Source organism: Giraffa tippelskirchi, chromosome 9, assembly GCF_054371585.1.
Source record: "Giraffa tippelskirchi isolate mGirTip1 chromosome 9, T2T-mGirTip1v1.2.pri, whole genome shotgun sequence".
NCBI classification, from domain to species: Eukaryota; Metazoa; Chordata; class Mammalia; order Artiodactyla; family Giraffidae; genus Giraffa; species Giraffa tippelskirchi.
Genome location: NC_137283.1, coordinates 101,352,426 through 101,368,620, shown reverse-complemented (window position 1 = coordinate 101,368,620; position 16,195 = coordinate 101,352,426). Strand labels below are relative to the sequence as shown.

At 36.9% G+C, this 16,195-nt stretch overlaps 1 pseudogene across 1 annotated transcript; it reads left to right on the top strand.

Moving 5' to 3' along the window:
* The first annotated feature begins 6,774 nt into the window (after positions 1 to 6,774).
* LOC145520849 (transmembrane protein 230 pseudogene) lies at positions 6,775 to 11,083 on the top strand (annotated as a pseudogene). The gene is made up of 3 exons (XR_014064850.1): positions 6,775 to 6,783; positions 7,403 to 8,029; positions 10,036 to 11,083. The product of XR_014064850.1 is annotated as a transmembrane protein 230 pseudogene (transcript).
* The last annotated feature ends 5,112 nt before the right edge of the window (positions 11,084 to 16,195 follow it).

Genomic DNA, 16,195 nt, shown 5'->3' with positions numbered 1-16,195 from the left:
AGGCACAAAGTTCTTAGCCATGAAATCAAGGCGTCATCCATTAAAAAGATATAATGAACTTGTTTAAAATTAGGAAAAAAACTCACATTGCAAATGATTTTCTTAGGAGATGTAGAAAGTTTTTTAATTAATGTAGTATACTCTGAATATTCCTGTTTTAATAAAGCTGTTTATTTTCAAAAAAGAAAGAAAGAAAAGCCTAGACTGGAAGGAAATATTTTCAAATCACATACAGTATTTCCTAAAGGACTTGTATCCGGAGAAAATGAATTCTCTTAACTCAACAGTCAGGAAACAATCAGTCCAATCAGAAAATCAGCAAAAGACTTGAAAGACACTTTATCACAGAGGATAAAGGAATGGTGAATAAACATTTCAAAATATATGTGCCACCATTAGTCACCAGAGAAACAGAAAATAAAGCAATTGTGAGATATCACTGCTTACTTATTTGAATCAATTTTATGAACTATTGACAACACCAGATGCTGCCAATGATACAGAGCAAATAGATCTCTCTTACATTGCTGAGTAATACACAAAATGTCACAGCCACTTGGAAGACAGTTTGGAAATTTCTTATAAAATTAAACATATACTTAACATATGATTGGGCTTTCCTGCTGGCTCAATGGTAAAGAATCTGCCTGCCAATACAAGAGATGTCAGTTAGATCCCTGGATCGGGAAGATCTCCTAAAGAAGAAAATGGCAACCCACTCAAGTATCCTTGCCTGGGAAATCCCATGGACAGAGGAGTCTGGCAGGCTATATGGTCCATGGGAGTTACAAACGAGTTGGACACGGATTAGGGACTAAACAGCAGCAACAACAACATGTAATTAAGCAATCCCACTGTTAAGGATTTATCCTTGAGAATGAAAACTTTTATTCACACACAAAGTTCTTGAATTTTTATTACATTTGCTTGTAATAACGTAAACTAGATGTATCCCAATTGTCCCTTCAGTAGGTGAACATATAAAGACACCATAGTATAGCCATACAATGGCATTTCACTCAGGAATAAAAAGAAATGTACAAAACACAATAACTTCAACAGACTTCAAGGGCATTACCCTAACTGAAGAAAGATAAACTCAAAAGGTAACATAGTTTATGGTTTTATTTTCATGACATTCTCTACCTGACAAAATTATAGTGATGCAAAGCAGCTAAGAAAAATCCAGGTGCTAAAGTAGGTGGGTGGGTATAACTACTAACGGGCAATGACAGGAGGTTTCTTTTTTTTTTTTTTAATAAATTTATTTATTTTAGTTGGGGGCTAATTACTTTACAATATTGTAGTGGTTTTTGCCATACATTGACATGAATCAGCCACGAGTTTACATGTGTTCCCCATCCTGAACCCCCCTCCCACCTCCCTCCCCATCCCATCCCTCTGGGTCATCCCATTGCCCCAGCCCTGAGCATTTGTTTCTTTGTGGTGATAGGGCACTTTGTATTTCCTGATTGTGCTGAAGTTTACATGAATCTACATGAGATAATATTTCATAGGAGGATAATTACCTCAATCAAAAAAAAAACAAGTGCATGTAAAAACTGGTGAAATCTTAATAATGTATGTTTTTGAGTTACTAATATTTTACTAAAATCAACTTCATGCTTTTGACAATGTATTATGGTTATGTAGGATATTATTATTGGAGGAAACATGGAGAAGGGAACTTCATGAGTTTCTATATTATTTTTACATGTTCTTACGGATCAAACTCTTTCCAAATAAAAATTATAAAATAGGACATCAGTTTAACAGTCCTTAAAGAAGAACAAAGCTGGAGAATTCATCCTAGACAGTTATCAAGATCTATTTTCAAACCTCTTTATTATTAAATAAGTAGATCTACAAAAGTTTTTCAAAGATAGTGTATAGTTCCAATGTTCCCTCTTTTTCTTACACTGAGAAAGTGATCTCTACAATCCACTTGCTTATATATTCAACACTAGTATACATGTAAGTAGTATAACAATTGCTAAGTCATATGTCTATGAGAAGAAATTCACCAACTGGATTACAGTGTTGGTATTCAGTCCTTTTTTATTTTTAGCCTTACAGTGTATGGACAAAATTTGATTTCTATAGTTTATTTACTTTTTTTTTTATTATTTATTTTAATTGGAATATAATTGATTTACAATATGCTTGCTCCTTGGAAGAAAAGTTATGACCAAACTAGACAGTATATTAAAAAGCAGAGACATTACTTTGCCAACAAAGGTGTGTAGTCAAAGCTATGGTTTTTCCAGTAGTCATGTACAGATTTGAGAGTTGGACTATAAAGAAAGCTGAGTGCCGAAGAATTGATGCTTTTGAACTGTGGTGTTGGAGAAGACTCTTGAGAGTTCCTTGGACTGCAAGGAGATCCAACCAGTCCATCCTAAAGGAAATCAGTCCTGAATGTTCATTGGAAGGACTGATGCTGAAGCTGAAACTCCAATACTTTGGCCACCTGATGCGAAGAACTGACTCATTGGAAAAGGCCCTGATGCTGGGAAAGATTGAAGGCGGGAGGAGAAGGGGATGACAGAGGATGAGATGGTTGGATGGCATCACCAACTCAATGGACATGAGTTTGAGTAAACTCAGGGAGTTGGTGATGGACAAGGAAGCCTGGCATGCTGCAGTCCATGGGGTCACAAAGAGTTGGACACGACTGAGCAACTGAACTGAACTGATTTACAATGCTTGTTACATATATGTATGTACATTTTTGGCTTCCCTGGTGGCTCAGTGGTAAAGACTTGCCCGCCATTGCAGGAGATGTGAGTTTGATCCCTGGGTCCGGAAGATCCCATGGAAAAGGAAATGGCAACCCACTCCTGTATTCTTGCCTGGACAGAGGAGCCTGGAGGGCTATAGTCCATGGGATCACAAAGAGTCAGACACAACTTAGTGACTAAGCAAGCACACGTCCTTCACCTCAGTACCTTTATAGCCTTAAAAATCTAGTGTGGCTGGTCCAGGTCTAACTGCAGTCTCAGCCTACATTGCTGAGCTTTTCATTTGCTATTCTACAGCCACTTTGTCTCCTATCAGTTTCTCCAGAGCCGCAGTCTCTTTGACCAATAGTCATTTCACCCACATCTATATTCTCTATAAGGTTTCCCTGATTTCTTAATGTGGCATAAGTCATTTACTTTTTCATATTACATTTACTGCAGTCTACAGTTCTATATTTGTGTATTTTATTTAACACTTCTTCTCTTTCCATGCTTCTTCTTCTTTTTTTTTTTTTAATTTATTTTTGACCACACTGCCTGCATCATGTGAGATCTTAGCTTCCTGACCAAGGATTGAATCCACACCCCACGAAATGAAAGTGCAGAGTCCTAACCCCTGGGTCAGGGAAGTCTCAGTCCACTCTCCACTCTTATGCTGGGACTAAATACGCTGTGAGAAAAGGGACTGACTATTTTCTATTATTTCACAGGGCCTGGTACATAGTAATCACACACACACACACAAATTGTTCAATGATTTAACTCTCAAAGGAGTATAAAAGTAACTAGGCAGACAAAAGAGGGAAATTGCTCCTGGGAAAACAAGTAGGAAGTATGAAAATTCACAAGATAAGAAGAGTATCGATGCTTTTGTGAATTGCCAAATAGTTTGATATGGCCAGAGTCAGTGTGCACACAGTAAAGGATAGACAATATACAGAAAAGGTGGATTTGAAGACAAATTCCCAGAAAATCACCTAAGGACTACAGGATAAAAGGAAAAGGATAAGAAAAGTTAATAAACACATAAGCATGTCCAGTAATGCAACTAATTCTTTTAAAAAGAAGCAAATACTAATATTTCCACTATTTTTTAAATTATGAATGGATCTTCAAGTGAACAACAGACCATGAAAAGTGCATGTATATATAAATGGAAAGTTCTGTTAAATGTTTTTAATCCAAATAATTCTGGCAAAATTGCTGATGTACAGAATCACTTGTGATCTTTATAACAATTATTTCTAAACAGGAAGCATTTAAATAAATAGACAATTTCTTCAAAACCTTGGACAAAGGAGAATCTATTTTCTCTATCTGATCTTGCCCCTGACAGATCAGCTTCTGTTGTAGCCTATAGCAGGTTCACTAATGTGTGTGTAGCAGGGGGATGGGGGGGTGGGGGGGGCAGGTAACTATTGTAAACAATCTAATTCCATTAAACCAGACATATATAGATGAATAACCAGACCAAGTCCAAGTCTAATGATTCAGTAATACAACCATTTAATTGACGCTTTTCCACAAGAAGAAAATAGGTATTGTAGAGCAAGGTTATTATACAGCTATGGCAATAAAAGGCTTCCCTGGCAGCTCAGTGGTAAGAGAATCTGACTGCAATTCTGGAGTTGCAGGAGATGAGGGCTCAATCCCTGGGTCACTACAATCCCCTGAAGGAGGGCACGACAACCGACTCCAGTATTCTTTCCTGGAGAATCCCATGAACAGGGGAGCCTGGAGAGCTATCATCCATAGTGTTGCACAGCGACAACTGAAGCGACTTTGCAGGCATGCATTGCAATAAAAGGAAACCGAAAAGAAGTGTTATGAGGAAACAGAGATAGACCTCATATTCAAGGCTATTAGAATGATGGTAAACATGAGTGGTTGCTTATCCTGGAGTTACTTCACTGTGACAATCTTTTCTTTCTCATCAAAGGGGAAAAGAGAGAACCATTGTGAAGCATACTACCAGAGACAAGACTGAATTGTAACTGGGGGACCATATTCATGAAAGGATTCTATGGAAATAGTCTTTCCACCAGTCCCATTTTTCTCTCTTGGTAAACAGAGATATGGGAGTTTAAAATAGTCTGTAAGCAGGAAATGTGTCTCCTCTAAGTAGTCAAGGTCAAAATTTACCCCATCCAGTCAAGGGAAAAAACTGTGCCCAAAATTAAATTCAAAGCTTAAAAGAAGCAATGTAGGGCAAAATATTAAAGAATCAAGAAAGCACCTGCATTGTTTTACATATCTATGTCATTCTAATGCACAAATATCATAGGTGATTTTCTGTTGCCTTGAATTTAAAGCTCATTATTACCCCCAGATAAACTCAATGGGAATATTTTTCATCTTTTCCTGAAAAAAAATCATGATTTTGTTGCTGTCAGTTGCCAATAACCATATATAACAGAGGTGGGTACAGATGGGAGGAAACAGTAAAAAGGTCAGTTGCAAGTGAGTTTTGCACAAATAAGGTATATTTTGTTGAAAGCTTCAAATCTCTGAATAATTTACTGCATCTTGGCCACTTTTAATTTAGAGAAGTGTGAGGTAGGTGGCTCAGATGGCAAAGATTCTGCCTGCAATGTGGGAGACCTGCAATGGGTTCGATCTCTGGGTCAGGAAGATCCCCTGGAGAAGGAATGGCTACCCACCCCAGTATTCTTGCCTGGAGAATTCCATGGACAGAGGAGCGTGGAGGACTACAGTCCATGGGATTCCAAAGAGTCGAACACGACTGAGCGACTAACACACACACACATACAAGGTGATGCCTGGGTCTGCAAAACTACCACTTGATTTTAATGATCCCAAGTTAACAACTGGCCAAACTGTCACATAAGGTCAGCAAAGTCTGGACCCTAAATTATTTTAAATGAGAACTTAGATTTATATCTACTATATTCTTAAATTTCAAAATTGTTCATATACCTACATATGCATAAAATAAACTTAACGGCCTTATTATGCAAACAAAACATGATTTGGACTATCCTAGTTGATAAAATCAATTTAATAAAATAATAATGTTAACCTATTTGAAATACGTTTCTACAATGAATTATCAAACTCCTCTGTATTCTGCTACATCAGCATTGCCCTACACTTTATGCTCTCTGATTTATACCTTTTCCTCTTGTTTCCCAGAAGCACAATTTCAACATCAGACATGGGTCTCCTTTGTGCCAGTAGGATCTCACTGAAAGTGGTTAGCCTCTCTGAGATTGGCCCATTTGAAATAAGAATGCCCTCCCTTGACTCAGTTCAACTCTCTTTTCTCAAAAATATCTCTTCTGAATGTTCCGCTCTTTCATAATGCACAGATCTCCTCTCAACAGCCCATAACGTACAGGTCTGAGACACTATCTTTCTCATTTGGCTCATACCAAATGTGATCATATGCATAAAACACAATAAACTGGAATGAAGTTAAGGTTTATCTCCATTACAAATGACTCACCTCTAGCTCTTAATAGTTGGGAGATGTTCTTCATATCATTAATTTCCAGCTGTGTGACCTTGGGGTCAAATGTACCACTCCAACTTTATATTTCTGAGATATGTTAGGGAGAAGAGATGTACATTATAAAATTCATGTAAATTAAAGTAAGATTATAATTTAACTTTAAATAGTTATAGGGAAAATTATCAGCATAACCAACTCAATGGACATGAGTTTGAGCAAACTCTGGGAGGTAGTGAAGGACAGGGAGGCCTGATGTGCTGCAGTCCATGGGGCCACAAAGAAGACAGGATTTAGCGACTGAACAACAACAATAATATTTGCATTTTGTAGTAAATTTAACCAACAAACACCAGGTTTACAGAAGGTCAAGGGCTCACTGCTAGGATCTCTGTGGTTAAAAGAATGGGGAAGTCATACTATTACTTCCATAAACAAATTTATACTCTAGTTAGGATACTGAGGTAATCCCAAATATAAAAGAATATGTTTTAAAAAACAGAACTTTGTGATTGAATTTAGAATGCACATTCCAAATGAGATCAAATTGAATTGAATAGGATGATGAATGTAGTAGGTAATAAATTTTAAGATGAATTATAAACTTATAAGACACACAGGTCAGTAAGAAGTAGACACAGAAAAGGGGAGGAGTCAAACATTTGGTTAGTAAAGAACCTGACCAGAGGCTGCAGCTCTGGACCAAGCTCTCTAGATATTGAGAGAGAACTTAGAGGTTTCCAGTTTGAACTCTCATAAAGCAGGAACTGCCCCCCTCTGCAATCTCCTAAAACATCACACTTCTTCTCATCAAACTCTAACATTCCAAAGGGCTTATCACTCCCACAATCACTGAATCAGTGTTGAGACAATACAACCTGCAAGAGAGCTGTTCCCTATAAAATGAGCCAAACTTTAGGAGTGAAATGCCTTGAAGTCTTTGAACATATTTTGCCCTTCATCATCATGTCAAGATTTGAGCTTTATTGAGGGTACCTGCTATAAGCGAGTATAAATGGAAATTCTATGAAACTGACTAAATGAAAACAAAGAATGTAATCTAATTTGCTCAATCTAAATAGTTTTAATGGTAAAGGATATGAGAGTTTACTAGAACTGACCTAAGAAAATAACAAATACAGCCAATAGGACATCAGATTATCAAAACAATGACAAACTCACATGATAAAAGAGAGATTCCATCAAAAACAGGGCAGTCTCCCAGAAGGGGAAGGCAGATGAAGGGGAGATACGGGGGCAGCCCACCGCGTGGTCAGGCGGCCGTTGGGTGGACGCCCTGGCCTTGGCGCCTCCGCCCGCTGTGTGGCCACGGGCAAGCTCCGCACCCACTCAGCGGATTATCGTGCCCACTCGCACCAACGTAGCTGCTGGCATGCTCAGCGGCAAAGTGAGATACGCAAAGCTCTCCAGCCCCGACAGCGGACCTATTAACAGTCAGAAGGAAACGTCACCTCCCAAAGCGAGCTTAAAGCCGAAAAGATGCCCACGTGTCGTAAGACCTCAAGTATTGGAGAAAAGCCGTACTGACATTCCTTTTAAGGCCATTGCCTGCGCCTTCTCACAGTTTTTGGTTGGTGCTTTTCTCATTATTACAGGCTGCCTCCTGCTGGCGGGCTATATTAGCAAAGTGGGCGCCAATCGAGCCTTCCCAGTCCTGACTGTAGGCATCCTTGTGTTCCTCCCCGGGTTTTACTACCTGATAGTTGCCTACAGAGCCTACCGAGGCTGCCCGGGCTGCTCCTTCCGTGACCTTCCGGACTTTGATCACTAGTCCTCACCCCAGCCAGAGGAGTCACAGGTAGGGGGGAGCAGAGTTGAAGGCATTGGAAAGAAGTTGTGGAAATCGATGCTTAAGAATTAAGGAAATCTACCGTTTGCAAATAAATGTTCGGCACAACTATGGCCAGATTTTATAAATCCATCCTCCAAATATTGAGTCTACAGTTAGCCAACTAGGCAGTTAAGAGAGGACGTGTTCTATTTTTATTTTCCTGGCCCTTGCAGAAGCCCATGACAAATTTTTCCACTTGGATATGTATAGAGGAGGAATAGCAATGTTAATTGTGTGAGGAAGCGAAAAGTTACTCCGTGAAAGCAAAGTGTTGCCACCACCACCTATTTAGAGCTGAATGTTTCTTTTAAATAGTCCTCATTGACAATTTTATTATATCTTGTGGCAAATAGGAAAATGCAATACATTATGTTAAATTTACTACCAAGTGATTTATTTGAAAAGTTTCTATTTTATCCCTCATATTAATCTCTAACTTTGTATTCTATGGATGATCTTGATAAAACCAAATATCAATTGAGGAAAAATTAAAAGAGTACTACAGCTGTGTTGTATGGAGGCCTTACAAGCTTTAGGGTCACACAGAGCTTGGTTTAAATCCTGGAGGCAAACTTTCCAGCTGTATAAGCTTGGACAAATTAATACTCTGAGACACAGTTGGGACCATAATTCCTACAGTTTTGGGTTCTAGTAGGGGTCAAATAAAAAATTCCATCTCAACAACATAGCACATATGTGTTTTCAAAATTGTTAATTTCTCACTGTAAAATAGGGTTCTATAGAAGAGTGCAATAAGCCATAAATGAATTACATCTATTCACCTCAAACAACATAGAAGAGCTGGCCATCAGAGAGAATTAGACTGCTAATCTGCCAAGTTACAAGTTTAAATCCGGACACAGCATTACTTTTTATTTGTAGGAACCTTCTCTTGATTCCTATACAGGAATAGGGCAGATCCAGGCTTTGTGGTGCCTAAATTTTATATAATTTGGATGGGAGGTCTCTTAAGAAATAGAATGCAAATTTGTGAATTCAGAATTAAACAGAGGGCTTATCACGGGGCACATACAAGGGTGGGGTCCTGATGCGTAAGTCTCATTAGCTTCCTGATAAATTTGGCTGTTAGAGAAGGTGAAGAAAGGATCTAGAGAAGAGGACTGCATATGGAGTCAAGGCTGTGGCTCCAGATTAAAGGTAACATTGAACAAGCTAGTAATCCTTTCTAGAGAAAAGTATATCATCATATAAAAACAAATACTTTTTGAAGTGTTGTAGTAAAGAACATCAATTTGTGAAAGATAAGGAAAGGAGTGTGTTTCTGGACAAAGAATTTTGTCAATTCATAAAACAGAAGGAAGATACTCTCAGATGTGCTACTGTTAGGATAAACAGGATGTACTCAAGTTTAAAAAAAGAATTTGGTCATCTTCCATGGGTATTATATTATTGTTCATACCTAGACATATACAAAATGAATTTGAAAAACAAATAAAGCTCTAAATATTAGTTTAATATTTATCAAATTGTGCTAAATGAACAGGGATAATATGAAATGTAATCTGTTTGGGCTCTGATAGCATCATCTTAATCCACTCTCTTATTAGAAACCACAGAATACACAGAAGAGTCCATTGGGAAAGTAACTGGTAAAAAGTTCACCACAGCTTCAATATGAGTAATTAATATTAAAGAACAATAAATCTGTGCAACGTTAGTTAAGGAATGCCAATTCACGAAATCAAAGATCCAAATAAAGTCAGTAATGGTAAACCTTTGTTCAGAGATGAACCTTATCCCAAAGAGCACAGTTAGGCCAGTAAAGACAAGATGAGTATGAGAGCATGATCATACCACAGAAGATGATACTAGAAATCCAAACATTGCTTTAACTCCACATTGTATGGATAGTATATGTGGTAACTTTATAATTTTAGTTTACCAAGTCACATATCTAACAACTCTTCCTGAATTATAACTTATATTTATGTGCCTTTTCTTTTGTTATACAGGGTTTAGACAAATTTCCTAGAACAACATCCTTTTGAAACAACTAGATTTCCAAGCAGTGCCTGAGAGCCATCTGATAACAGTTAATTGGCTCACCAAGCTGAGTCATTGGACACAAGGGATGGTGAGAGAGTGTATGAAGCAAAACCCACCTCCAGACAGAAGAATATTTCTAACAACATTCTGATAGCAGGAGCTTATCTTTGATTTTGAAACAGAGCACAGTACTTCATTAATTTTGGGGAGAAAGTCTTGTTTCTCTGCCCTCCCAAGAGTGTGGGCCACAAACTCATAATTTACTCTGAGGTCTTCTTCCATGGTTTTGAAAGTAGCCTGTTTCATTGTGGATTCCACAAGTTCATTCATCAGCTACTTTTCAAGAAATTTGTAGAACATGTCAGAAGTCTTATAACCCATACTGAATTGAGAATATTACCTGTCAAAATTTTAAACAGACTAGATGCACCTGCCCAGTAAACTTGGGTCGCATCATCAAGATTTGTGTGGGAGACACAAAGACGAACACCTATCCTGTGACAGCACGTTCAGCTTCAAATGTATCATTTAAATGAACGTGGGAAAAAAACAAGACACTGGTCCTGCTGAATGGGTGTTAGTGGAGCAGTCAATGAGCTTTTTTTCCATGTCTTCTCCTTTCTGCCTTTCCCTCCTCAAAATACTTTATGAAAGGCTCTATTTGACAAAGTCAAGTAAAAGTATTGGAAAAACAAGAACAGAACAAAACAAAAAAGCAGAAAACAGGATCATATAGAGCTATACTTGGAAAAAGGAAGTGGGAAGTAGAAGAAAATGTTTCCAGCCTTGAGTAGATCCAGCTCACACTCTAAGATCTTTCAAGTCAGTCATCAATGATTGGGAATTCTAGGGCTCCCTCAAGTGAAGAAAGAATGGTTTGTGCATTTAACAATGAAGTGATATATTCCATTAAAACTGATCAGGATACACATACTTTCTTACACCTTTCCTCTTTTGGGACATGTTTGGGAAAAAATTATTCCTAAAAAATGATAATAAATACTTCTAACAATATTTTCTAGTGATTATTGATATATACACTAAAAGGTTTTAAAAATAAAAATAATTATATTTCAGATAAGAATCAATAAAGTTGAGCAGCATGGATTTCAAAGTCTTCCAGCACATTTAAAAAATTTGGTTTCAAAAGTGGGCATGAAAAGTTAGAGCTTTGAAAGTGTACCACTGATTATCAACTGCCTTTGTTTTGATCTGCCATTGTTCAGTGAAATGCTACTAAAGCAGAGTGGCAGTTTAGAAAAAGTGAGCTTAATTTCTTTACAATTCACTGTGTAACAGGGCAGTTCATGGGGAATAAAAACAAGACAGTCTGGACTCTTGGCACTACTACCAGCCAATAAGGTGCTTTAAAGCCCGATATTCTTACATAGCTACATTTAGCTTCTAATTTTAAATGGTTCATGAGATGTTTATGTGCATTATCCGAGAGCTAAGTTATAAAGAGTATATCATGTAGCATCTACATAAGTACAAACTTGTTTTGAATGGCCAAAATACTAGATCATGGTATTTATTTGTATTTGCATCACATTCTCTGTGACATATCAGTGTAATGGATATATTGATATTTTAAGATGGTTGCATTGCTGCTTCTCCATATAAAAATTTAACTGGAAAATGAAGCATTTATAAATACAATTTAATAGAAAATTCTTTATACAGAATCAGAATATTTCAGGTAAGATATTATTTAACCAACTGACTTGTTCAGTTGCTCAATTGTATCTGACACTTTGTGACCTCATGGACTGTGGTACCAGGCTTCCCTGTCCTTCACTATCTACTGGAGCTTGCCTTATTGAAGTTAATTTATAAATATGAGCACAAGCCATTCATATCTACAAAACTCAAATAATTTATCAATTAAAATATTGCCCCAGATTTTTCAGACATCTTAAAAATGTAACAATTATAGTAGATGATCAATCTTTGTTGTTGTTATTTAGTCACTAAGTCATGTCCAACTCTTTTGAGACTCCATGGACTGTAGCCCTTCAGGCTCCTCTGTCCTTGGGATTTCTCAGGAAAGAATACTGGAGTGGGTTGCCATGTTCTCTTCTTCTCCAGGGGATCTTCCAAACCCAAGGACTGAACCCTTGTCTTCTGCATCGGCAGGCAGATTCATCAGGGAAGTCATTATCAATCTTGTTAGCTATCATTTGACAATGTAAATAAAAATTTTAAATGTACATAACTTCTGACCCAGAAATTTCACATTTAGAATTTATCACGTTTATATAAATACATATACACACATATAATATATACTTTATGATCAGAACAAACATAATTGTGGTAAGATGTTTAGTGTTACACTGTTTCAAATATTAAAAATTGAACAACTAAGTCTCCATCAATAGCCATTAGGGTTAAATAAATTATAGAGCATATTTAATATCAAATATGGTATACATACATATATGTACAAATTTTAGAATGTGTTGAATAATTATTGAATGTAATAAACAGTTCTAGAATATTGCCTAGCATTATCCCATTTGTTTCTTTACAAAGTATATTCACAAATACATATATTCCCTCTTAGTTCAATAAAAAAGATAAACTAAACAGTGGGAAAATATTTTTCTAAGTTCATGCATTTTTATCAATTGGCTTAGAAATGTACACTATTACAACATTCATATTTGATTAATGGATTCAAAATTGTATGTGCATAAACTTTTTTACATTATACTTATGCTGTTTAAATGTTGATTATGAGCACATATTATCTCTGTGTTTGAGAACTACTTTTAATTACCCTGAATAATGAAATTTTATCCTATTAAAAATAAACTACGTGTACTAGATCTATAAAGATGTGAGAATGCTGAAATAATAGTAATTTGTGTCATTAAAGCAATCAGGTGAAAGTACTTTCGAGAATGTCTCCAAATACTAAACTCAATAAAAGATTAATATCTAACTGTATTAAAAATAATGATGTTAATCTTAATAAATACCACTATTTGACCACACGTCTTGAAATTTTTACCACAACCCTTTATAGATACTAGTCCCACATTTTTATGGATAAAATCTGAGGCAAGAAGTCTTTAAGAAACTTACCTATGTTTATCACATAACTAGTAAGTAGAGAGCCAGGAATGGAATTCACAATTCTATGTGTTTTAGTTCTTGCAAAAAGAAAAAAAGGAATACCAAAGATGGCAGCGGAATCACAACCAAAATCACCAGGTCCATGCCAGAAAATTAAACAGAAAACTGGACAGTTTTCTAAGTTTAGAGGGCTAACAACATTTTTCAGGTAATAGATTTAATTCATCTTGTTTTTACATAAATACTCGATAGACTTTTATCTTGTGAACAAACCCAAATGCTTCTGCCACCCTTCGTCTTAAGAATTGGTAGCATTGTCTAAAATGATAGTAATGACATGGTAGAGAAGGAGAGTGGGCAGAATGAAAAAGCATATCTTTAAAATGGAAAGAGTTTGTGACTATATTATATAAACTATATCCCACATTAGCAAGAGCTATTTCAGGGGGTTATTAACTGTAAAAGTCTAAAGTGGCTCTCAATAAAAAGTTTGAGAGCCAGGAGCCTATTTATAGAAGAAGTTCCCCAAAATAACCTGGTATCAAGTTGTATATTCATTGTCTGCAAAGGTGTTTCTTTCAGAGTAATTTGATAATTACAAAAGAATTAGAAGCCTCCCTTCAAGAGTTAAACAGTAGTCTGGCCCTAATTTGAGAGTCTGTAACTCACGGGCATTTCTCACAGAAAGACATATCACTATCAGGGTGCAGTTGGTTTGTTTCTAAAGTCTGAGATAACACTGAAGTCTGAGTGAGCTAATATGATAGGCTATTATAAATGTCATAGGTTATTGAGATGCAATATTAGTTCTTTTTGTCTTCATTGCATCCTTCCAGTAATTTTTATTCTGCAATGAAATTGGTCTACTAACTTGGCAGTTAGTAGAAACAGGAAAGCGAGAGGATAATGATATGTCCATTTTTTGTCTACTTGATTCTTATACTCCATACCATGGACAAAGAATAATGATGCTGAACTAAGCTCAAGTAGTTATGGGTGTTAGCTTCCTGTACATACCAATGGTTTTGTTTGTACACTGGGCATGTCAGTTCAATTATAAAAGATTTAACAAAGTCAATTATATCTTATCTATAAGAAACCTACTTTAAATATAAAGACACATATCAGTCAGTTCAATCGCTCAGTCATGTTCGACTCTTTGTGACCACGTGGACTGCAGCATGCCAGGCTTCCCTGTCCTGGTGCACATAAGGTTCTGTTTGTGCCCTCCAAGAGTCTGTTTCCTCAGTCCTGTGTAAGTTCTGGCGGATCTATGGTGGGGTTAATGGTGACCTTCAAGAGGGCTTATGCCATACCCAGCTCTACTGCACCCAAAGCCCCTGCCCCTGCAGCAGGCCATTGCTGACCCGTACCTTTGCAGGAGACACTCAAACACGGTTCTGGCTCAGTCTCTGTGGGGTCTCTGGGTCCTGGTGGGCACAAGGTTTGTTTGAGCCCTCTGAGCATCTCTGGCAGGTAAAGGGGTTTGATTCTAAACACGATTTCACCCCCGTACTGTCTTGCTGGGGCTTCACATTTGCCCTTGGACATTGTATATCTTTTTTCTTATGGGATCCAACATTTTCCAGTCAACGGTTGTTCAGCAGCGAGTTGTAGTTTTGGAGTTCTTGCAGGAGAAGATGAGCGCACATCCTTCTACCTCGCCATCTTATGCCACAAAACATCACCAAAGACACACATAGGATAAAGTTAATGGATGAGCAAGAATGCTATGCTAACACTCAAACTCGGAGCAGCTATATTAATTTCAGACAAAGCTAACTTCAGAACAAGGAAAATTATCAGAGATAAAGAGGGGCATCACATAATAAGGGATCAGTTGTCGAAGAAGACATGTTCTCAGTTGCTCGGTCATATCCAACTGTTTGTGACCCCATGGACGATAGCCCACCAGACTTCTCTTGTCCATGGAATTTTCCAGGCAAGAATACTGGAGTGGGTTGCCATTTCCTCCTCCAGGGGATCTTCCTGACCTAGGGATCAAACCAGCATCTCTTGTATATCCTGCATTGCAGGTGGGTTCTTTACCACTGAGCCACCTGGAAAGCCCACAAGAAGACATCAGTTCAATTTAGTTCAGTTGCTCAGTCATGTCTGACTCTTTGCGACCCCACGGACTGCAGTACGCCAGGCAAGAAAACATAACAATCATTAGTGGCTTCTGACCTACAAGCAAAAAGTCTAAATACATGAGGTAAATACTGATAGAGCTACAGGGATAAATAAGTGAATCCACTATTGGAGTTGTAGACTTCAACACTTCTCTATCAGAATAGACAGATACAGCAAGGAGAAAATCAATAGGCACAGAGTTGAAGTCAACAATACCATCAATCAACAGGCTCGAATTGACATCTATAAGCCACTTCATACAACAATAGCAGAACATACATTCTTCTTAGTCCCAGATGGAATATTCATCAAGGTAGACAACATTCTAGGCCATAAAAGCATTTTAACAGATTTAAAGAATATAAGAAAATAAATATTAAAATCATATAGACCACAGTGGAATTAAATTATAAATCTATAACAGAAAAATAGGTGGAAATCTCAAAACATTTTGAAATAAATGAAAATGAAAATGTAACATCAAAAACTGGGGAATGCAGCAAAATCAGTATTTAGAGGAAAATTTATAGAAGTGAACACATATATCAGAAAAGAAGAAAGATCTAAGTCATCTAAGCTTCAATCATCTAAATTCCACCTTAGAGAACTAGAAAAAAGGAGCAAATTAAATCCAAAGTAAGCAAAAGAAGAGAAACAATATAAATTAGAGCAGAAATTAATGAAATTGAAAACAGAAAATTAACAAGTCCAAAAACTATTTCTATGAAAGGATCAATTAATAAGCCTCTAGCAAGGTTAAGTAAAAGAAAAAAAAAGGAGAGAAGTTGCAATTACTGATTCAAAAATTAAAGACATAATACCACTAGTGATCCCACAGACATTAAAAGGATAATAAAAGATACAATGAACAAGTCTAGGTTCGTAAATTTGATAACTTAGGTAAAATGGACC